This window comes from Pseudorca crassidens, chromosome 5 (assembly GCF_039906515.1).
Source record: "Pseudorca crassidens isolate mPseCra1 chromosome 5, mPseCra1.hap1, whole genome shotgun sequence".
Classification (NCBI taxonomy): Eukaryota; Metazoa; Chordata; class Mammalia; order Artiodactyla; family Delphinidae; genus Pseudorca; species Pseudorca crassidens.
In genome coordinates, this window is record NC_090300.1 from 87,859,761 (window position 1) to 87,882,759 (window position 22,999).

At 41.0% G+C, this 22,999-nt stretch overlaps 1 protein-coding gene across 1 annotated transcript in view; it reads right to left on the reverse strand.

The window, feature by feature from the left end:
* The window catches only part of GAP43 (growth associated protein 43), a 93,250-nt gene that overhangs the window by 17,925 nt on the left and 52,326 nt on the right, over nt 1-22,999 (reverse strand). The gene's annotated exons all lie outside the window — the stretch shown is intronic.

Consider the following 22,999-nt stretch of genomic DNA (forward strand, 5'->3'; position numbering starts at 1 on the left):
CTTGCTTTGTCTGGAACCATCACACAAAGTCCAATGTTGTGTCCTCTGAAACTGTGTATGTTAATAGGAGAAGACTAAAGCCCACCTGTGGGTGCCAGGCCAGATCCTGGCTGTTAGGAGCTGCTTTTCTCTTTCTTGGGAGAAACGGGAGAGATTAAACATAACTTTTCCAGATTTGAGGTGTCAGTGTTCAGGTCTTTCCTTGTAATTGCCTGTATCCCCCTCCAGAGTTCTCCCTCTTGTCATGCTTAACGAATGTGTGATTCCCCTGAGCATAGAAAGAGAAATTACATTGACTGCCCAGAGACAGTGAAAAGATTCTACCTCAGTCCAGTGTCATCAGCCGAAGCCCTATCCTGAAAGGTTTTACTGGCTCTTAAAGATGCTGATGGCTCCCAATGGACTAGTGGCACTCTTCCCTAATTTAACATATTTTAATTAAATAAAATCTTTCCTGAGGAAGAAAGAGTGAGCCACATCGGGTCTGTCATTTCAGTTGTTTTCTCACTTCCCTGATATGACGAGACAGCAAGTTTGAGTTTTTCACCCTCTCTCTCTTCCCCTCCTTCCTTTAATGGCCTGTCAAAAGGAAACTCCATCCTGTGTTGGCATTACTACCTGCTGTAAATAAAGAGGAAATGGGAGGAAAGAGGAGGTGGGAGGGGGAAGGGTGTGTGTGATAGAAGCTAGATCCACAGATCAATTGCAAGGCATCTCTCAGAGTGTCTAGACACCAGCTGCCTGGTAACCATGGAAACCCACAACTTTGACTGATGGGCTGAGGAGTAACGACTCTCAGGAGATCCTGTTGGGAGTTTGATGGCGGCAGGGAGAGGAAGGAAGGTTGGGATAATGGCGAGAGAGTGTGAGTAATAGGGGAGAGAGCAAGAGGAAACACAACTCTCTGTGAAATGGGGGCATTACCCCGCTTACCATTTTTCTCATGCACATTCCACAAGTGGTGACAAGATACAAATGTGCCATCCCCAGCAGGTGTCAGGACACAGGTTGCTAAAGATGAAGAGCTGAGTTGCAATGATTACATTCCCTTCAACTTCCTCAGTAAACCAAAGCTTTTGACAGTAAACAGACATGATCAACAATTGCCTGAGGCAGCCTTGGGAGTGGGAAATTCCGGTCCCCAAGAATGGCTGTCACTTTTACAAGCACTTAGAGATAAAGAATACTCACAGCTCTGTACATGAAGTGTCCACCCTTCCTGTTGCTCCCATTTTCCTTTGTCCTAGGAAAGGGTTAGGATGCTGTTTAAATAGAGGAGGTTGGTGGTGGGATTGTTGAGGGAATGAGTAAGAAATGAAGAGATACCAGTTTAGGGCCAAATCATCTGTCATATAAATGTATTTTGTTCTCTTCTTCATAGACAGATGCCTATCATCAGAGGTTTCCAATCCATAGATTTTCAAGTGTTACAGTTGCTTGCTGTAACCCTGGTCCCTTCCCACCACACATTCTTTTTGGATGGAGATTTTCAGGTAGCCTTGTCACCCCTCCCCTCCACCCCTCTCACCACCTAATTTTGTACCCATTCCCAACCCCCAACCCCATCTCTCCACTCCACTTCCTTGACCAAGCACCACCACATACAACACCCACCCCCAGGGACCCCCAGACCCTTTGGTGATGCAGAGCAGCCCTTTCTCACCAAAGTTTGTCTACAGCTATACAGACTACATTTATTGTCTGTCTCACCGTGTTTTGCCTTTACTCAGGCAATCTTACCCATCACAGTTAGAGTCTAACAGAAGACCTGCTAACTTTGTTGGTGTTATCTGGGTCACAAAACTGTTTCCTAAATTGTGCAAAGCTAATAGATGGTGTGAGAATTAACCCTTGGACTCTGACTGATCAAAACCAAGAGATGTGTGTGTATATGTGTGTGTGTGTGTGTGTGTGTGTGTGTGTGTGTGTGTATATATACGTTCTGTACATTTTTATGCAGTGTTTCCTCTGAAGAAACGCTCCTGTATGAAAAAATGTTCCAACCATATTTAGCTATAAGCAACATGTAGGCAAATTCAACATACTCAGAAAGGGCTACTAATAAGTAAATACTGAGTTAACTATCATTTGTAATAAGTAGAACATTTTAATCCACCAGAGACTCCTTATTAGACATTAAAGCTTTCATGACTTTGATTTGATGACTTAACCTGAGAGAAAGGCAGCTCCCTCCTAAGCAAAAATGTGTTTATGTCATCTATTTTCAGTCAGGGCAGAACTCCCAGTGGTCTGGAATTGCTAAAATGGTCCTCTTTTAGAGATGGATACTTTGCATGGGGAGATGAAACCACTTTCTTCCCTATGATTGTGTTCCATGTAGGGAGTGACTATAACGCAGTGAGACTAGGACACAGATCTGGTCCTCTGGTGCCACTGACAGCCCGGTTATAGTCACTGCCCAGCTGCCAACATCTTCCAATCCCTAGGAGGGATGGTATTACATGTAAGAATTATAGGAGTCTCCAAGGAACTTGCAAGGGAAGAGGAAGATGGAGGAATGTCTGTCCAGGAGGCAGAGGAGAAGTTCCTTCAGTGGTGATAAGGAGTAACCAACTGAGTGTGAGAGGGACTTTGGGTCACCTTTGCCACCTATGCATTGACCATCAGCACTGACTCAGCTACTCTGTTTGACTAAGGAGGCACCTTCATCTTCACACTTCTACTGAGCGTTCTGTTCCTATTCTAGTTGCTGGGGTATAGCAGTGTACAAAATAATAATAAAGCAAACAATACCCTGTTCGTGGAGCTTATATTATTCTATAGATGAACAGGTAAAATATATAGCATGTCAGGTGGTGATAAGAGCTATGAAAAACATAATGTGGGGAAGGACAATAGAGAGTGATGGAATGAGGGTGGTGTGACAATCTCCGTCAGAGGGAAAGTCTCGTTGAGACGGTGACATGTGAATAGAAGCTGAAGAAGGTTAGAGAGTGGAATCTATGAGGATCTAAAAGGCGGGGGTGGGGTGGGGTGGTTCTAGACAGAGGGACCAGTAGTTCAAACGCCCTGGATGTGAGCACATGTGGTTTGCCGGGGCTGTAACACAGGCATTATGTTGCTGGAAGGGAGCAAGAGAGGGGCGTGGAGAAAGTGGACTTCAAGTGGTGACCTCCATGGGACGCTAATCATGGAGGGCTCTGAGGCCATGTTAAGACCTTGGCTTTTATTGAAATGAGATGGATGCAAGAGAAAGTGAAATTGTGCTCAGATTCTAGATATATTTTGAACGTGGAGCCAACAAGATTTGCTGACAGATTTAATATTGGAAAAGACAAAAGAGTTGGGGATAATTCCAAGATATGTGGCCTGAGGTTCAGGAAAAGGTGAGCTTGCCATTTCCTGAGGTGAGGAGACTCAAGAAGGAGCAGGTTCAGGGAGAAAAGATAGGAGTTTGGTTTTCAAAATGTTTAGCTTGTGGTGTCTATTCGATACACAAGTTGAGTAAGCGGTGGTCTGGAGTGGGGAGAGAGGTCTGGGCTACGGAGGGATCATTGGGATTTATTAGGTTGTAGGCAATACTTGAAGCCACGAACTGGGAGCAATCACCAAAAGAATAAATGTAGATGGAGAAGAGGAGGTCCAAGGCTGAGCTGTGAGAGACTCCAACAATTAGAAACCAGGGGATGAAGAAGCAAGGACAAGAGAAACTGAAAAGGAATAGCCAATGTGTTAGCAGAAAAACTCAGGAATAGGTAATACGCTGGAAGAAGAGTAACTAAAGTACTTCAAAGAGTAGAAAGCGATCAACTATGAAATGCTATTGGTAGGCCAAAGAAGATGAGCCATGGAATGGACCACTGGATTTTAGCAATGAGGAAGTCATCTGTGACTTTGGCAGAAGTTTCATTGGAGGGTGAGAGGGTAGGTGTGATTGTCGTGCATTCAAGGTTGGGAAGAAACAAATTTGAGCCACTGAATGTAGACAGCTCTGATTAATACAGAGTCAGGAGCTTGACAGCCTGAGTTTGAATTGAGAACCCACCACTTCCCAAATGTGATACTCTGAGCATGTTATATAACCCCTCTGTACCTTGATTTCTTCATCTACTGAATGGGGATAGTACCTACCTCATAGGATTGCTGTAAAGTATGATAATATAAGATGCTTAGTCGATGTGATCAGTAAGTATTAACTTGAACAGCCCTTATCATCACTTCTCTTAATCCTTAATAAGATATGGTCCTTGTGAACAAGTTCTATTCCTGGTTCTGGAGACTAAAAGCATAAAAAAAATTGTTTGAGCAACTATAATGAAAATTCTGCCAACCTTGATCCACTCTCACAGTGCTCTATGGCAGATTTGGATGGAACCACCTCAAGGGAGTGTCATATTTCATTTTCCACACAGCGTAAGGTTCTGGTTTAATAAAAACTTAGTCTGGGGATCCACAGTGTTTAATGAGTTTGAGGTTTTCCAAGCACTAATATTCTTTAACTCTGAAAGACCCCACAAGATTTTTTTCTGATCACATGGAGCTTCAGTGGTGGTTCACATAAAGTACTTTGAAATAGATAAAGTTCAAAGTGCTAAGGCATTGATATCTCTATGTCACAAAAACAGTTCATCCGTCATGCTGTCAAACAGGCATCTTTATCAACTAACACTTCTGCATCACAATAAAAATTGACATTCGTATAATGGTCCTGAAGCATTTTATGACTATGCTTACTATACTTCTAATGGCGTATATATTTTATTACATCCCAAACCTTTCCCAATTGGAAATCCAATAAACAAACGTATGATGGCAAATATTAATCAAAACATTTGATTAGCCAGAATGTCCCATTCCCCAATCACACTGGAGAACACAGAATTTACTGGAAACGCGCTGCTCCTTTTCTGTCTTGAGGATGCCAAATTAAATAAAAGGGGAGAATAAAAATAATTATATGCAGGGAGCAGAAATGAGACCCTGATGTATTCACACTCACTAGCCATGTGACCTAAGTCGTTTAAGTTCTCTGACTTCTGTAAAAGGGACAATGATACCGCTCATCATAGGGTCATTACGAGGCTTAAACAAGGAACTCCATGTAGAGCATTTAGCAGAGAGCCTGGCACAAGACAAGTAAGTGTTATTTATATTGTTATCATCCTCAGTATTACTGTTGCTATTGCAGTTACTCTATAGTGAAGACTTAATAAGCGAACACCAAACCAAAGGCTGAGTAATTCAAAACTATCTAATATGCATTAGGCTGGCTTCACATGTTAATTAAGACTTGAGTTAATATTAGTAATATAGAGTCACCACTGTCTTTGTGAGGAAGCCTCAATTAATTACAGGAGCTCAATAAGCATACGGGGCTTGTGATATATTCATATGGATTTATTCCAGATAGATGGCTTTTGGGGTGGGGCTGGAGAAAACAATCTCCATTTCGATTTCTGCAACAGCGGCCGTTGCCACTCAAGGCTTCAAGAGCCACTCACACAGCCTGCTGTACGGCTGCAGCCCCCTAAGTGACAGGGGGACAAATAGCTGCTGTCTCATCATACATCTCCCCTTCCCATCTCCTCCACCCTCCCGCCAGCCCGCCAGGCACGTGGCAGCAATAAGCTGCCTGCCTCACTGGGATCCTCAGCTCCATTAATAAGCACAGCAAGGCTGATAATTGGGGATTTGCGGAGCCTGCAGTCTTTCAATAAGCCAGGTTGTTATGGAAACCAGAGGCAGCCCTCCATGTCCAGGCTATTGATCCTAAAAAAATAAAATAAAATAAAAGTGGAGTATTGGAAATGATTGTTTCAATCTATCCTCTCCTTCCCCATGCCCATCATTTTATTTTAGAAGTTTGCCTCCAATTTCCACACATGAGAATTCACAGCTCTTCGCTCTTTTGGGTTCCTTCTCAGCACTCCCCTACCCCTTTCCTAATTATAATTACAACTGATTTTTTTTCCCCTCTAGCAAAAAATCAGCTGAGCAGGGTACTACAGGAACACCAGAGTAGGCACTCTAAATCTAATTTAACACCATGCCATTAATTCTGATGATCTGAGCCAGGAAGTCAGCGATGAATTTCAATGTGCTTTCCCCGCCATTAAAAGAAAACAATAATTGAACAGGATAAAAAAAATGGCCTCAGAGTCTCTCCCTGGCCTCTCAAGAGGTATTGTTTGGTAGCAAGATGGCCACCACCCACCATGAGTCATGGTATTGTGTTCAGTGAAAGGAGGGTCCAGCTCTCAAACTGCTGGGGTAAAAGGGGACAGTTTTCTTGGACTATTTTAAAAAACTACCTGACGATTTCCTTACAGTAAAAATCTGATTACTCCTGGTTAATGAATTTGGGCATGATGCCAGAGCATACCTGACTGGGAAGTCTGTAAATAGCACTAAATGAATCCAGCCTGGAGGCTGCCGTGGGCCCAGAATCACCGACTCAGCCCCTACAGTGCAAAGACCAGGACACCATTGTTTCCTGCTGAACTTCCCATGTTCTCCCAGCAGAGGGCACCAGCGTAATTCCGTTCCCAGCCTGGAAGCCTGGGTGGAAGGCAAAGTCCGGAATCACTCTCCAGGAAGAAAGGGCTTCGGGCAAGTGACAGAGCCATGCAATAGGGTTGGAACCGCCTATTGTGACTGGATTCTATTTTTAAGCTGCCCTGAAATTATTTTTTATTTTTCAGTCCTTCCAAAACGATTGAAAGCTCAGTCTAAAACTGTTCATTGGAGCTCCTTTAACGAATAAGCTAAATTATTAGTACGTGTAGATTGTGCTGTGTGTAGAACTTGTAGAAACATCGGAGTCATTCTTGGAGCAAAAATAATATAATAAAGTAAAAACTTCAACCACCCTCTATTCACCCTCTATTAACTACTACACTGAGGGTGAAGTCCTCTGACCACTTTAAGGCTTCTAATAAGTAGGTTCGGCATATCCCATCCTCCCACACTGACACGAGCTACTGGGCCAGCATCTTCACCAATCCACCATAGAAATGTTCATTTCTTTCCTTAGGACACTACCCATCATCCCAACCTCAGAATTCCTTCTTTGCAATTACAGACTGCAGCCTGCAAACTGGTACTTCCTTACATTGCTCTTGACTGGTCCTGGATTTGTTTTTCTTTTACGACCCTTACTTTTCTTTCTCAACCAGATTGTAACTTCCATGATAACAGATATTCACTTTTAAGCATGGATATCCCCCACAGTGCCTAGTGCAGTATGGAAATTATGCATATTAATAAATAAATACAGTCTTTGCGACTTCTGGGTTTATCTCCTCTATTCTGATCCAAACTCAGTGTGTGACCATGGACAGACCGTGCAAGCTGGATCCCAGAGCATGTTTCATCTTTCATTAAAACACACCACAATACAACATCTCCTGGAGGGTGTCCGAGTACAGTGGATCTTAATCTTTATGTGTCATGGTCCCAGTTGAATATCTGATAAAAGACAAGGACACCAGAATATCACCCATATTCACACCCAGTATAACATTTTGCAAATAATTTCAGGGGATTAAAGGACCCTTCTGAAGTCCACCCAGTTCCCATGTCTAGGAGGTTTTTAAGTTTCCTTTTAGGTGTAAGTTTGTGAGATTGAAATCCAAGATGCGATAGTTTATAGTTGGTATCTACCTAGAAAGAGTTTATTAGTTATTTCCCTTAAGGGACCCCAATATTTTCTGTTGAATCCCTAGATCGCAGTTTCCCAGGGACCAATTACATGGAGGCTAAATTAATCCTAACGTCACTACCTGGTGGCCTTGGCTGGCTTCCAAGCTCAATCATTACTGATAATGTAAGGACTTGGTAATCTTGCTGAGCTACAAGGTAGGCCAAATAGAATAGTCTCTGACTCCCAGAAGAGGCTGCAAATTATTACATCTCTCCTTTTGGCCAGAAAACACGTCCTATTTGCTCATCAATTTCCTTTATAAAACTAGAAGTAGTACCAAGGGGAAAAAAAAAGTTTCCCAGTAGCTTCAATTGAAAGAAACCAGAAGCAATGGTGACTTTCTATCAGACACTTACTATGTGTTCAATAAAATACCACAGTAGGCACCTTACATGTGATCTAATTAGTACTAGCAACTACCAAGTTCAGCAACGAAGATATTATATTATTTCAAAGACGACAAATCTGACGTTGAGCTAGTGGCATAAAGCTGATTAGTGACCACTAATTAGTGACCACTGATTAGTGACCACTAGTGATTCAAACATAGGTAGGTCCAATTCTAGCACCTGTGAGCTTTCCCTTGCACTGCAGTCTTCCAGGAAGAGAGCTGGCTAAAGCCACGGCTGTCGCAATTCTCTGTCTACTGTTGCAGCATCCACTAAGTAATGCATTTTTCTTTTGTAGTACTTGATACTCTTTGAGATATTTTACTTTGGGTCCCCCCCCAAAAAAAGGTGGTTATTTATTTACTGAATAAAAGAATCTCTTCTACTAATAAATGTACATATGAAAGGATGATAGAAGATCCTTGCTTTCACCCTCTTCAGTTTGAAGATCTGTCCAGAGGATTTCCATATGGGGAGAGGGGAGTATGAGAACTCCTTATTTCAGATTATCAGAAAAAAAGGTAAAGCAAAGTAATGTTCTTTGAAGACCTACCGTGTACCAGATTCCTTAAATATGTTAAATTATTAAATCCTCACAGCATCTGTTTGAGGGTGGTGTTATTATCTCCATCTTATAAATAAAGAGTTTGGGGATTAAACAAATCATGAGAGCCACACAGTGAGAACCCAGGATAATACAGTTCCAAAACTGTTTCCCTGTGAGGCATTCTAAGTAAAGAATGTTTCTGATACGTGCCTTGGAGTCCATAACGTATTAGGATGAAAACAGAGCTCCATCTAAACTTGTGGGGCAGTAAAGCTCACCTCCTCTTTTCTTTTCCTGCCTGGAAGCAGGCAGAGGCAGCATCTCTCGCTTTGCTGAGGCTGCACTGGCTGCTGAAGCTGCGTTGGCTGCGGACTGATGCTGCAGAAGGGCTGGAACAATAGTGAGCCTTGGGGGTGGGGAGGGGGTACGGGTCTGTCCTTGGGGAGCCGAGCCCCATCTGCCACTAAGATCTGCTCCGAGACAGAAAATCCATTTGCCAGAGAGCCTTTTAGGGCCTGCTATTTGTGCAGTGGAGAATAGAGAGTGCTAGACAGGAAAGACACCTTCCAAACCATATCCTCTTACCAGAGGGGAAGGTAAATGTGTCCCGCCCACTCCAGAGGGTGTGCTGGCAGCAGAGTTAGAGGGACCCACAGCTCTCACGCCTCTCCTCTGCTCTGCCCATCACTGCCCCTCCAGTCCTGCTTTCTCCCCTTTCTCCTTTCATCTTCTCTTCTTTCTGTCCCCTCTGATATTTCCACTGCCGGACTTTTCTTCTCCCTTTTTCCTCTGCCATTTTCTACCCCATTCTTGCACCCTTCTACTTCCTCTTTCGTCTTTCTTCAGGGCAGAGTTCCCACCAACACCTCACCTGGTTCTTCCTAGGGGTCCCAACTTCTTTTCACACTCAGACCAATTTCCCTTCTGAGCCAAACACCCTCCTCCAGATGCAAAGTGTCTGCTGCCTGGATGACAAGTCATGGAAAAGAGGATCCTGATTTATGAAGTCTATGAGAGTTTGGCTGTAAGCAATAAAGTTGGACCCTTGCCAAAAAATTCTTAGCTTTTTTTGCGGGTCTTCACATTTCAAAATTAAAATGATGTTTTTCCTTTCTCAAGTTGCTTACGAAGAAAAATCTCTCCATAGGTGAAATTCATATTATTAATCAATGATGTCCATTGAGGGCTATCTACATGCTGGGGTCCATTCTGAGCACTGGGGATGCTGTGCTGAAGGATGCCACATCCCTGCCTTCAGGGAACAGAAAGTCTAGTGAGAGACAGAGAAGTCATTTTAGGTAGATAAACACAGTCATTTTAGACACTGAGAGTGATAGTGAGAACACAAATTGGGTAGAACTGATGGGGCTGGCAGGTGTGGTGCTGTTCTTGTCAAAACAGTCAGGGAAGTCTTCTCTGAGCAAGTGGTATCCAAATGGAGACCTCGGGGCTAAGAAGTAGCTGTGGGAAGATTGAGGGAGAAAGCAAATGCAATGGTCCTAAGTAGGAACAAGCTGAGTGTGTTCAAGAGACACTAGGAAATGTGGGATGGCTGGAGAAGAGTGAGGAAGGGCAGAGTAGGACATATGATCAGAGAGAGAAGCAGAAGTCAGATCATATGGGGCCTTGTAAGTCATGGTTATAAGTCAGATTTCATTCCAAAGGTAAACAGTGGAAGGTATTGTGTAGGGGATTTGTATGGATAGGTGTAAGGTATTTGTAGCTTTGTATGAGTGGTCTTCAAGTTGCCTGTTAGAAATGACAAGTCAAAACCCCTCTAACCCTAAGCCTAAGATTATCTTGTCGTTATTGGATCTACTCCTTTTTACCCAGCTGGGCTGTTTCACAACATGACGTTAATCATTCAAGTGACATTTAGGATGTTAATCTGCAGAGTTAAATAAGAACTGACTGTTGCACACGGGTATTTCACTTTCGGCATCCTTTTAGACAGAGGCACAGACATCCATTATTCACTGGGATTGAGGAGCAGAAGAAAGAAAGGTGACAGATTTTTTAGAACTCGAGACAGTTTTGGGGCTTTAGCTTTCTAGAAATCTTATTTTTGTGGCTATTTCACAATTACATAGACGGAATTCCTTAAGTGGTATCTCATCAGAGAGAATGTTTTGTTTATACAATTATGTTGCAAATTGGAGTAGAACTAAAAAATATTGTTGCATTATTAGTCTGTTTCCTTTTGTTTAAGACTCAGAAGCTATGGATGTAGTAATCTTATTTAGCCTTGGTAAGTAACCCTGGGTGAGTCATCCAACTTCCATTTTTTAACAATTTGAATAAGAAACAAATTCTTATAGAATCTGAACAATCCGAACAATTCCTATTTGAATTTGAACAATTAGAATTTGAACAAGTCCTGTATCTGGGAAGATCATCTGTTTGTAAAACAAACAATTGAAGCGGAGCACAGAGTGATGCCCGAATTAAAATATGGGTTCCCAATTACATTCAGTTGACTTTTAATCATGCCAAAACTCAAAGACTTTTTTTTTTTTTTTTTTGCGGTACGCGGGCCTCTCACTGCTGTGGCCCCTCCCGCTGCGGAGCACAGGCTCCGGGCGCAGGCTCAGTGGCCATGGCTCACGGGCCCAGACGCTCCGCGGCATGTGGGATCTTCCCGGACCGGGGCACGAACCCGTGTCCCCTGCATCGGCAGGCGGACCCTCAACCACTGCGCCACCAGGGAAGCCCCTCAAAGACTTTTGAAATGGCCTTAAGTTGACAACAGTAATTTTCAATTATTATTAGTTAAAATGCCAAAGTTTTACTAAGATCCAGAAATAGTCAGTGGAGGAATAGGGGATTGTGGGATGGTAGAGGACCCCGATGCCCACCAACCTGGCCTCTGTGAAACAGCTTAATTCCCAGAAACCACTTCTGAGGTCCTACTCCCTGAACTTCAGGGCTCCAAGGAAAACGATTCAAAATTCACTGAGTTAGGATTTTAAAACAAGGTTTCAGAAAATAAAACTTGGGCTTCTTGTTTATAAAATAAATTTGCATGGCTTTAATACTATTTGGAACCACAAGAAAATAGAACATAGTTTAATGTACCTAACACCGTGCCTGGAGGTTACTCAGACCAATCCTATCTATGACTAAACAGTTGCACTACAATATGGGGTGCGGGGGTAGTTCTCTTCACCTTCTAAATAATATACAGAACCTACTACTTAATCAGTGTGACTGCAGCCATTCATACTCATTTTGAAGACCACTACAGTGAGACTGACAGGTTCAGATCTGACTTGACCATTTTGCTGGACATGTGTAGAAAGTCAGTACCAGAGAAATTCCTTAAATTTATATTTTTCAAACTATACTTCAGAGCCCAGAGAAGGTCCATTTAGACGGGAAGGAGAGAAGCAGAGTAAAAGGAACTCTGGGCCTCTCCAGCCATCGCCATTTCCCCCTACCATTCTCAACCAGATCAGCTCTGTTTGGGGGATTAGTATATATATTTGAAACTTATTTGAACAAATGATGCCCAGGCCAAAAATTTTGAAAGCTTCACTCTTCAAAAAGTACTCCCTAATCTGATCATACCATCTGTGAATTCATTGTTTCACAATGCTCTGCCTAGAATTAAAAGCATCATCTGTGGGCTTCCCTGGTGGCGCAGTGGTGGGGAGTCCGCCTGCCGATGCAGGGGACGCGGGTTCGTGCCCCGGTCCAGAAAGATCCCACATGCCGCGGAGCGGCTGGGCCCGTGAGCCATGGCCGCTGAGCCTGCGCGTCCGGAGCCTGTGCTCCGCAACGGGAGGGGCCACAGCAGTGAGAGGCCCGCGTGCCGCAAAAAAAAAAAAAAAAAAAAAAGCATCATCTGCACTAAAAATTACTAGGAGGAAAGGAAAGAGGCAACCCTCCCTGTGCACTAGAAATTAGAAAAGTCAGCCATGGTCACAATTCATTCCAAATGCTGAATTCATCTCTGAAAAGATAAAAGGCCTTTCAATTCATTAAAAAGATGTAGCTCAGATCATTTTTGAGGGCATATATCCATCCATCCCTTCAGTAGTAATTACTGCAATTCTAAACTTTACCCTTTTTCTAAACCTTTATAATAAGGGTACAATGCACAACAGAATTCACTGCAAATGTTAAAACTAGTTCTCAAGGCCTCACATGCATATGTATATAAGTAAGTGAATGTTATAAATTGATATTTGTGTGTTTCCATACTAATACATTGTTTGGGAACTGATAATTATTGTTCCAGTATTTTAGTTACCAAAAGTAAAGTTTATTAAATTATTAAAATATATTGATTTGGGATACGATGGAGTTGGCTCCCACTGGCTACTGAGAGCAAGCTGTCAGCCTCGCTTCCCAACTGTGTGTTCAGTGGCAACACATGGGTAGCCTGAAATCAGCCACAATGGGTGTATTTGCAACAAACACTACAGATCAGGGCTTTTTGAGTTTGGGGTTTTTTGTTTGTTTGTTGTTTTGTTTTGAGAGCCAGTTTACCAACACATTACTGCAGATATCTAATAAAACCATCAATCATGAATGATTTTTATGTTTTGGGGTTTTTTGTTTTTTGTTTTTTTACATTGCAACATATACCCATGTATAGTCACAATCATCATGTACCTCAGGGCAGATGGCCAGACAGTGACTAAGAGAAATATAGGGAGAGGAGTGGGAAAGAGAAATATTATTCAGTAGTATCTGAAAGTGTGATAAATGCTCATTCTAACTCATATGTCAAACTAACCTTTTGGTGGAGACTCCTAATGGGATAAACACGTAACCAGGATTCCAGATTAATCTTGAACATGCAAAACAATTTCTTCACTTATTGTATGGCACTCTTACAAAAACCTGCTCTATCAGGATGTTAGGAAAACAGAGAAGGGTTCCTCCTCCCAGGCGTTACGTACTTTGACAACTACACCAGCCTTGTATCCAGACCACTCTCCATGTACTACAAATACAATGGTACATCTTAAATGTCTACTTTTCTGCTGGGGTAAAAAGCATACATAAACAGCCAATGAGAAAGTGACAAGGTTTTGCTTCATTTTTTTACCCTCTGTTTTTCCTTTTTTAAAAACAGGCTAGAAAAAGGAAACCGGCTTGTATCTTCCCATAGAAGCCAGGTTCTCTTCTCCACCTACTAGAGTTAAGCCACCTGTATTGAAGGAGAAGGAAGGAGGGAGACAAACATCTTTCATAACTGCTTTTCTTTCTCACAGGATCTGATTACAGCACTGGGGAGAATGCTATAATCACATTGCTAAACCTGGCCTTTCTTAGCCTTTAAATTGAACTAGAGTAGTTTCACAAAGAGGAGTCCTTTCTGTCTTTTTATCAAATACAGGAGAGTTGCTGCAAGTTACAGTTTACATGCGGCAGGGGGAATTTATTCAGCCTCCCAGTCCAATGTCCCCTGTGGTCTGCAGTCTGAACAGCTCACAAGCTGTATGCAAATTATGTTTACACTACTGTGGAAAAGGAGAATCAGCAACGGGAGTGGGAAAGACTATTTTCTGGTCTCTGTCCCAGCGCTGTTAGTTTGGGAACATATTAACAATTCACCCTATAGCAGGGGCACAGCAGGTTCAGGAGACTCTTAACACCCTGCAAAGATTACTTAAACGTGTCAGATGAGGAAAAGGTGCCAAGGAAACTGGCAGATCATTCCTTCCCTGGGTGTACCTGTCACACACTGGCAAGAGCCACACAGGTCACTCATGGGGCTGGAAAGAAATTAATCACCTGCTTTCAGAAGGGAGCAGCTTTGGTTTCCTCTAGTTTTCAATATGTTCCTGAACATAATGCAAAATGCTCACATTGGTCTCTGAAGCCCTAAGTGGTGTGGATTCTGGCTACCTCGAGGATGATGTATGCCCCTGAGTAACCACAGAACTTTCTGGGAAGCTTGTGTATTCAGCTTCCAAAATACAAGAAAGGGGGACAGCGGCACAGCTTTCTGTTTGAGCAAGTGTCTGCGTCCCCTTGTCACTTAGAATCTGCAAAGAAGTTGGAATGTGTCATAATGGGCATTGTTGAGCTACCTTAGAAATGGTAGCTATCTTAGAAACGGTATCTTAAAAATATCTGTCCAACATTTTTGTTTTATGAAAGGGTAAACTCACACTCGAAGTAATTTGAGTGCTTAAAGTTAGAATTAGGTTAAGGTTAGAATCCAGTCTTTTAGGTCAATTTTAGTACTTTCTCTACTATGATAACATTGTTCATTCATTCTTTTTTTTTTAATGATTTTTTTGATGTGGACCATTTTTAAAGTCTTTATTGAATTTGTTACAATATTGCTTCTGTTTTTTGGCGGCGAGGCATGTGGGATCTTAGCTCCCTGACCAGGGATCGAACCCTCACCCCCTGCACTGGAAGGCGAAGTCTTAACCACTGGACCACCAGAGAAGTCCCTGTTCATTCATTCTTAATTCATTCAGCAAATACTTACTGGTTGCCTTCTATTTCCCATTGTTATAGGGGCAAGAGTTTCAACAATAAACAAAACACACGATGAAGCTACTTTTTCCACTGATGGTTAATCTTCGAAAGCTACTGCTGAATTATGACATGAATTAAGTTATCTGTATTTTTGTGTTAATTTGAATGAAAGGCGGTTTCTCAAGTTTTTTTAAATAAAAGATATCCCTTTTTATTACGTACATCTTGTCCTTCAAGATTCAGCTGCAGTAACTCTACGCCAAGAAGGCTTCCTGGACTCTCTCTCCCTAATTAGCCTAATCAGGACTTTAATTTTCATACACTATAAATTTCATCATAGGTAGCCTTAATCCTAATGCCTAGCTCTCCCCATCTCATTGTAGATTGACAAACACGTCTCAATAACACAACCAGCAGAGAAAAGAGCTTTACTCTCCCCACACCCCCTCTAAGAGACAGAGAGATGTGCCTGGAGCCATTTTCCACTTCTTGTTGGCCTGAAGAGTGAAAAAATTTAGATTTTCTCTAATGGCCTGAACCTCTGAACAGGCCTTTCCCTACATATTGAATCTGTGTGTGTGTGTGTGTGTGTGTGTGTGTGTGTGTGTGTATGTATGTGCTTGTGAGTTGGCAGACAATTATGCTATAGTCATGGAGACGGTCCTAAAACATATCTAAATTATATTCTTCACTTTTTCATACCCCAAGGCAAAGAGAATATTCTTGTGGATCTATCAAAATGTTCATCTCCACTCTGAGAGACACACAGAAGGGACCATTTAGGTGAATCGTTTCTGGTTTCTATTCCGAATTCCAAAAGATTCTACCAACTCATACTGAAAAAAAAAAAAAAACAAAAATTAGCCTCAGGACTTACTTGACCATATATATGCCTCCAGGAAAGAACATTAATATTGAACATGATTCATAAGGAAAGGCAAATAGCCCTCCTAGGGTACTTTCTTTTCCCCTGAAGATACTGCAGTTTCCATTCCAAATAGAATGGTGTGAGATGATCGAACTAAAATATTTTATCTTCCACAGTCTCCTAATTTGTGATTCAAAACGTGACAATACATGTGAGAATTGCTGAGTAAGCATATCTAACTTGGGCATCATCTACTGCATCTTTTCTTGGGATGTACAATAACCCAGTTCCAAACACTTGGGCCTGTTAGTCAGTTTCACTGATGGTCGAAGATCCAATTATGCGACTGTACAGTAAATAACAGAATTGGAGGAAAGTCGTATTAGGCCTATTCCTATCATTCTTATGTTTTAATGAAGGTCTACCGACAAAATCTTTGAAAAGCTTATCAACCACAATTGTCTGTCAAATGCATCCATTGCTCTACACAAGAATCCAAGGCTTTATATACCCTTGAAGCTGTTTAAATTACTTTAATGAAATAATATGGGTATTAAAAAATAAACTAATAATAAATTAAGTCTAAGATGAAAGTGAAACTATTGACCGGAAATTATAGCCACTCGAGCTGTAGTTTTCCATCTCAGGGAGGTTAAAAGCAAGTCTAACCATATCTGAAAACATCATTGTCAACTCTTTATTTTCAATCTCAAGTGTAAGGTGGGTTAGAAAATTCCACTGAGATTTCCTTGCAGTCTCCTGGGCTTCCAGTGTAACCATAAACTTTCTTAGTGCTGTCTCTTCGTGAAATCTTCGCCCGTCCATCCAGACTTCTACTATCTGCCCTGTCCCCTAAACCCACCATCTAATAGTTTAGAAAATAAGGCACTACAGGGAAGTGAGAATGGTTGAGTAAGAGGCCATATGCCCACTCTTCCAGATGCCTCTTTAGTCTACCACTGCACACTTGCCTTCTGAAGCTAGAAAGCAGAGAAAACCTAGTTGAACCCATTTACTTTGAAGATGTTGAAACCAGGCTCCTCTAGAGGGCAAAAGAGCTGGCCTGAAATCACCAGCAGAATCTGAACAAGAATCCAGGTCTCTTGACTATAGGCAGTCTTTAGTCTATTATGCTGGAAATACAGAGCATTTGCTCTATATACTTCCTACAAGATACTGGATCTATTAAAAAACATGATGTTATTCATCATCCTTGTGAAAACAATTTATGGGCAATTCTTTTAAATAAGCCTCAAAATAAATTATTTGCTTAGAGAGCCAAGCTTTAGTGTTGTGAGATTAACAACTGGCTAAAGACTTTTTGAAGAAAGCAGTGACTCAAATGTTCCTGATGATATGAATTGGTCTGCGGTTCAGCACCTGATTCAGTCATTTTCTTAGGGCACAAAATTAAAACATGACTAAGACGGCTGGCAAAACTTACACATCCTTCCAAACCTTTCCCTCCTCTGTGCATACTGTAAACCGTATAGTCTTGGGAGATCTTCAAGGGCTCCAGTCTTGCAGCTTTAAGCAGCATTATTGGTTTCCTTCTTCCCTTCCTTTTATGCCTGGTTATAGAAAGCTTTTCATTCTTTACTTAATGAAGCTATGATTGTGAGGACAAAATAAGAGTAACGACCACTCAGTGCTTTCTAGTCCATTAGATCGGGTGTTCTGCTCTCTCCCCATCTTCAGCCAAATGGACTGACTATGTAACTCTTGCTACTCTTGGTTCTTCCTCCTTGTAATCCTTTTAGAATTGGGTAGATATGCATGTGTGCGTGTGTGTACGCAGAGAAAAAAGAGGAAAAAATATTTGATAAACATGCATCAGTGTCTGAAAAATATTCTACACTTTAAGAAATATTGTTTGAGTTTCACTTCCAAATATAGTTTCACCACTTTAAAATTGGGGGAGCTACATGCTTTTCTGTTTATTGGCTTTTTTAATAAGGTGATAGCAGTTATTAAATATGAGCTATAAAAGAACGGATAAAAAGCCTCGTAATATGAGTTTCTTGACTCTAAATTATGTCTCTTCCTATCTTCTGTCTGCTTAAATTTTTTGTTTGAAGAGACAGTGATTGCTCTCCTATCTGTTCTACCTATTAAGTTCTTTATACTATTCTAGTTATAAATATAAAGGTATCGGGGGTCCTTTGGAAATGTGCTTGCCAAAAGGGAGCAACAATATAAACAAGAATTTTGAAAGATACTAATTCTGATAAATTTAGGATAGAAATTGTCTAGAATACATGAAATTGCTTTCATCTGATTGAACTCCGAACATTTCAATTTCTAAATTTCAGCTCTGGCATGTTTAATGGAGTCAGCAGTACTCCTGTTAAGAACAATCAATTTTAACTGATCTTACAGCTCTCTGGGGCCTAATCAAACAGCACTTGAAGGATTTACAAACTAAGAACTCAAGACTCAAAACCAGTTTAATACCCCCAATAACTCTGGGGTGATGGAGCTGTGAGAAAGTTATGACCAAGGAGTGTGGTTAGTTACTGGATACCCGCCTATAAATGCAATCATTAATGATTCCCAGACAAGAGTCTGGAGTATCCAATTATACAAATGAGGGGGATGGTCTTAGACTAGGACACGATGCCTGGGTTCTTAGACATTCCTCTCATCTTCATTTCTCCCTGGGTGTCAGGGTTCAATGTATGACCTCGGCAATCAAGCTGCCGGGGTTCAGCTCGTGGTTTAGCTACTTGCCAGCTGTTCATGCTGATGACGTGCCTCAATGTCTCTTAACCTCAGTTTCCACATCTGTAAAAGTGGAAGGGGAAATTGAAGCACTTACACCACAGAATGGTTCTGATGATTAAATAGGATAATCCCCACATAGCACTTAGCACAGGGTCTGACACTTCATAAATGCTCATTAAGTGCTACCTATTATAGAAACTATATATTTTATTATTTATTTACTTGGCTGATTTTTTTTTTTTGAAGTTTATTTCTTAAATTTTTTATTTTTGGCTGCATTGGGTCTTTGTTGCTGCGCGCGGGCTTTCTCTGGTTGCGGCGAGCGGGGGCTACTATTTGTTGCGGCAGTGCGGTGTCTTCTCTTGTTGAGAAGCGTGGGCTCTAGGCGCGCAGGCTTCAGTAGTTGTAGCACGTGAGCTCTAGAGCGCAGGCTCAGTAGAAACTATATATTTTAAACCTTAAAAACCAACTACCTTAACCCCTTCTCTTAATGAAGAGACAACTGAAGCCCAGAGAGAAGCAATTACTTGCCTCATATCACACACCTCATTAGTAAAATTATTGAGGCTATACCCCTGGTCTCCAGCATTCTTTCCTTGGTATATCTTACTGGGCATGGAGGGCACAGAATGTCCTAGGACCTGGCTAGTATTTCCTGACAATAATCAGAAATTTTCACAACTGCTAAGATAAAGAGAAAACGCAGGAATTGAGATAAAACATAGCACCTTAAAAGAGAGGTAAAGAACTGCAAGGCCAAGATTAAGGTGAGGGTTTAGGGGGTCTATCAGTTTGACCCCTACTTTGTCACTGTGTCTGTGGGCAGAATATACATTTACTTTGCCCCTGTTCTCAGAATGTAAAAGCAGAAAGAAAAATATTATCGAATGCCACTGGAGTGTTTTCAAGAAAAGCCAATAAAAATGATTACTAGAGCAATATAAAAGTGCTCTATAAAAGCTTAATAATCAACAGTATTTAAGCAGCGTGCTACTGAGTAGCTGACAGGGTGCTCCTGTTTTATAGATAGCATTTATGGACTTTCACACCTCAAATTTTCACTCTTTATGAATTGTGTATAAACTTGGGAAGTGGTTGAAACCACATATCAAATCAAAACTGCTTCTGAGGCACTGTGTCAAATAAGTGTAAATATCCTTGGTTAATCTCACATGTAACACAGAGTGTGGTGGAAGTGGGTCTATCCTCTGGAGAGCTAAGAATATCATGGATGGTTATCTTGGGCCTTTGGAACATTTTGTTCTGGGGAAAGTAAAGAATTTCTCCAACTCCAAAAATGTGGGTTGGGTATTTCATTTTTTTACACATAATTATCTTTCCAGAAACTATAAAATTTGCATTATTCTTTTGCTAATAATTTGGCTATAGAGGCACACATTACATAAAATCTTTTTAGCATGTAGCAAACTGCAGAAGCACTGTCTCATCCATATTTTGTCCCACAGTATATTGGCATATAAAGATACTCCATATCTTTTTGTAGAATTTAACTGAGTTGAGATTATTACTGTGATAGTTTTCAAAACCGCTCCCTGAATTTCATCCCACGCCTACTACCAAATCAGAACTCCTTAAGATCAGCGACCATCACTAATGCATCTTTGTGACGCTAATGCCTAGCATGGTAGAAAGTTAATATAAATGAAAGGGAAAAAGGAAAGAACAAAGGGAGAGAGGAAGAGAGGGAGGGAGGGAAGAAGAAGGAGGAAGAAAAAGAAGGAAGAGAGGTAGAAAGATACTGAGTTTCTATTCAGAGGAATGACGAATAGAACTCCTCTCTTTCCTGGATCATTATTGATGGCCTCTGTTAGAAAAGGGTAAAGAGACCACGAAAATAAAATGCAGCCAAAATCAACATACAGAAAATCTAGGATAACCCAGTTACACTTTCTACTAGTGCTAGTCAAGTACCCTGTGAGAGCTACCCAGTCAACATCTCTGATTTCTAGCCTCCGGGATGTGTTCCCTTGGTAATACGACATCACTGAATATAGCCAGAGCAGAAGTTTTGGAGTCCTCTACTAGGGAAAGTCAGCGGGTTATCATGGAGAAGAAGAGACATAGCAGAGAATTCTTTTACCGTGAGTCCAATGAGCACTGTCCAATGAGCACTATACAATGAGCACTATCCAGCAGGAGACACAAAAGACATTATCATTCAAAGAGGCTTGAAAGTCCTCTCCTCATGGCTGAAAGGAGGCAGTACCCTAAAGATACCACAAACACTTCTCCTCCTATAAAGGAATCATCATCAGAAATGCACGGAAGTTTTTTGGCCATAGACATATGCAGAGATGTGCAAACAGAGTGGCAAAGCAGAGACAGGAAGATATAGTTGGAGGATTAAAAAAAAAATGAAAAAAAAAGTTCCAAATGTCCTAATGCAAGTGGCATCCACCTGTAATAAACCCACTAATAGTAAAGGAAGTAAAATAAAGAAAACATTTATAATTTAGAAAGAATTCCTGTTTGTATTAAAGTAGTGATCAGAGTGGTCCAAAATTCTGACCCTCTTACTGACAGCAATTTTTGTCTTGAATCTCTCTTTTGGCTTGTTCTGCCCCCCAATCCTACTCCACCGTATCAGACTGTCTCTACACCCCTCCAGGCAGTCACAGAATCCTAAAGCCACCCAGGGTAGCCGTCCATTCCCAAACAGTAGTGCTCAACTGGGAATATTGTTCTTTTAACCAGGATTAGAATGAAATCCAATACGAGATAGATGAAAATGTGGTACAGGGCCCATGGGAATTTGGGCTTGCTATGCTGTGACAGATCTCCTTGTCACCTGTAGCTTCTGTGATTCCATAAGACTCATCATATTTGGGTAATTTGTGCTTGTCACCTACAGCAGGCAAGGCTAATAGATACATCGGTCCAGAAAGAAGCTATAGGCAGCATTTCAAGATCTAACCAAGAGGGCAGTACCTACCCAAAGCTCAGAAACAATGTAAAATAAATTGCCCTTTGTGATTACCTTCAAGTTGAGCTTCATTTGTACTTTTCAATTACCTTTCAATGTACATATTAAGCTCAGACTAACTGAGGCATTTTTTAGTCAGAAATTGTAAGATTTAGGACAGAGCATGATCCCTATTGCTTTTACTGACCAGACACATTCTTAATTAAATAAGTGAATGGAGTAAGCAAGGCTGCACAAAGAATATATGAATGAGTAAACAAATTATTATCTATAAATTGAATCTGTCCAATTTTCATTCATTCATCACTTGACATTTATTGAGCATGTACTACATAAAATAGTTCATTGATTCATTGGAATTATCATAACTTGAAAAATAATAAAACTGAATTTCCTTTAAAATATATTATTTTTAGACTTTCCATTGATTTAAGCAGTCTTCCTTTCTATTACTCCAAATCATGAGCATATACCTAAAATCACATTATGTCTTTCTGTCTCTACTTACAATTTCAGAAATCCCAGTTTAAAAATATGATCTGAGTAATGTCAAATATTTTCTATATTTAAAATCATGATTAATTTCTAAGATTTATGAAAATTACCAATAGGTAGTCGGTCATATGCAAAGTGATTTCTAGCCATTGTATCTAAGGCTGGAACTTAAACCTAAAGAAGAGTAGTTAACAAGGTTTGTTTTGCTGAGTAAATTAAAACCAAAACCATTCTTATCACATGCCTTACCTTTTCCAGGGAAATATTCCCATCTTCTTAACCTCAAGGTCTGGCCCCTGGGGCAGGTATATAGTTAGAATAAAGATTTAAGATGAGCCACTGGTAGAAAGAGGTGTGTGCTTTATCTGAAGTTAGATAATGCTAATAACAATAATAGTTAATATAATCTGGCTGTTTACTCACAGAATTTGGGGGGTAAAATGAAAGAAGTAGACCAGAAAATATCTAGAATAATCTTCCACTATCCTGCAGTATCTAATGTGGAGAGATGGATATCATGGCAAATACTCAATAATTACTTTCTCAATCTAATGGTCAGATAGCAAGGCATTTCCCAGAGCATCCTCATGGTGTAGGTGTTTTCCCAAGGGCACAGTGTGGGTGTGTGCCCAAATCTGGGTCCTTGGACACATAGTGGGTTAAATCACTAAATTCTAAAGGAGTAAACCCAACCTTTCCAACTGGCACAGAAGCAACTTTATCTTTAATGTTTGGGGCTGAAAGGTATTCATGGGTCACACTAGGCTAGAGAAAGACCTTGGAGACCATTGGCCTCCTTCACCACTATGGATGGGTTTGGGTGGAGGGACAGATCTAGTGCTGAGGGGTGAAGTTCCCTTAAATTTATCTTGTACTGTGAATGCTCTATTCCAATTCTGCACAGGCTCTTTGGGCAATAATAGTG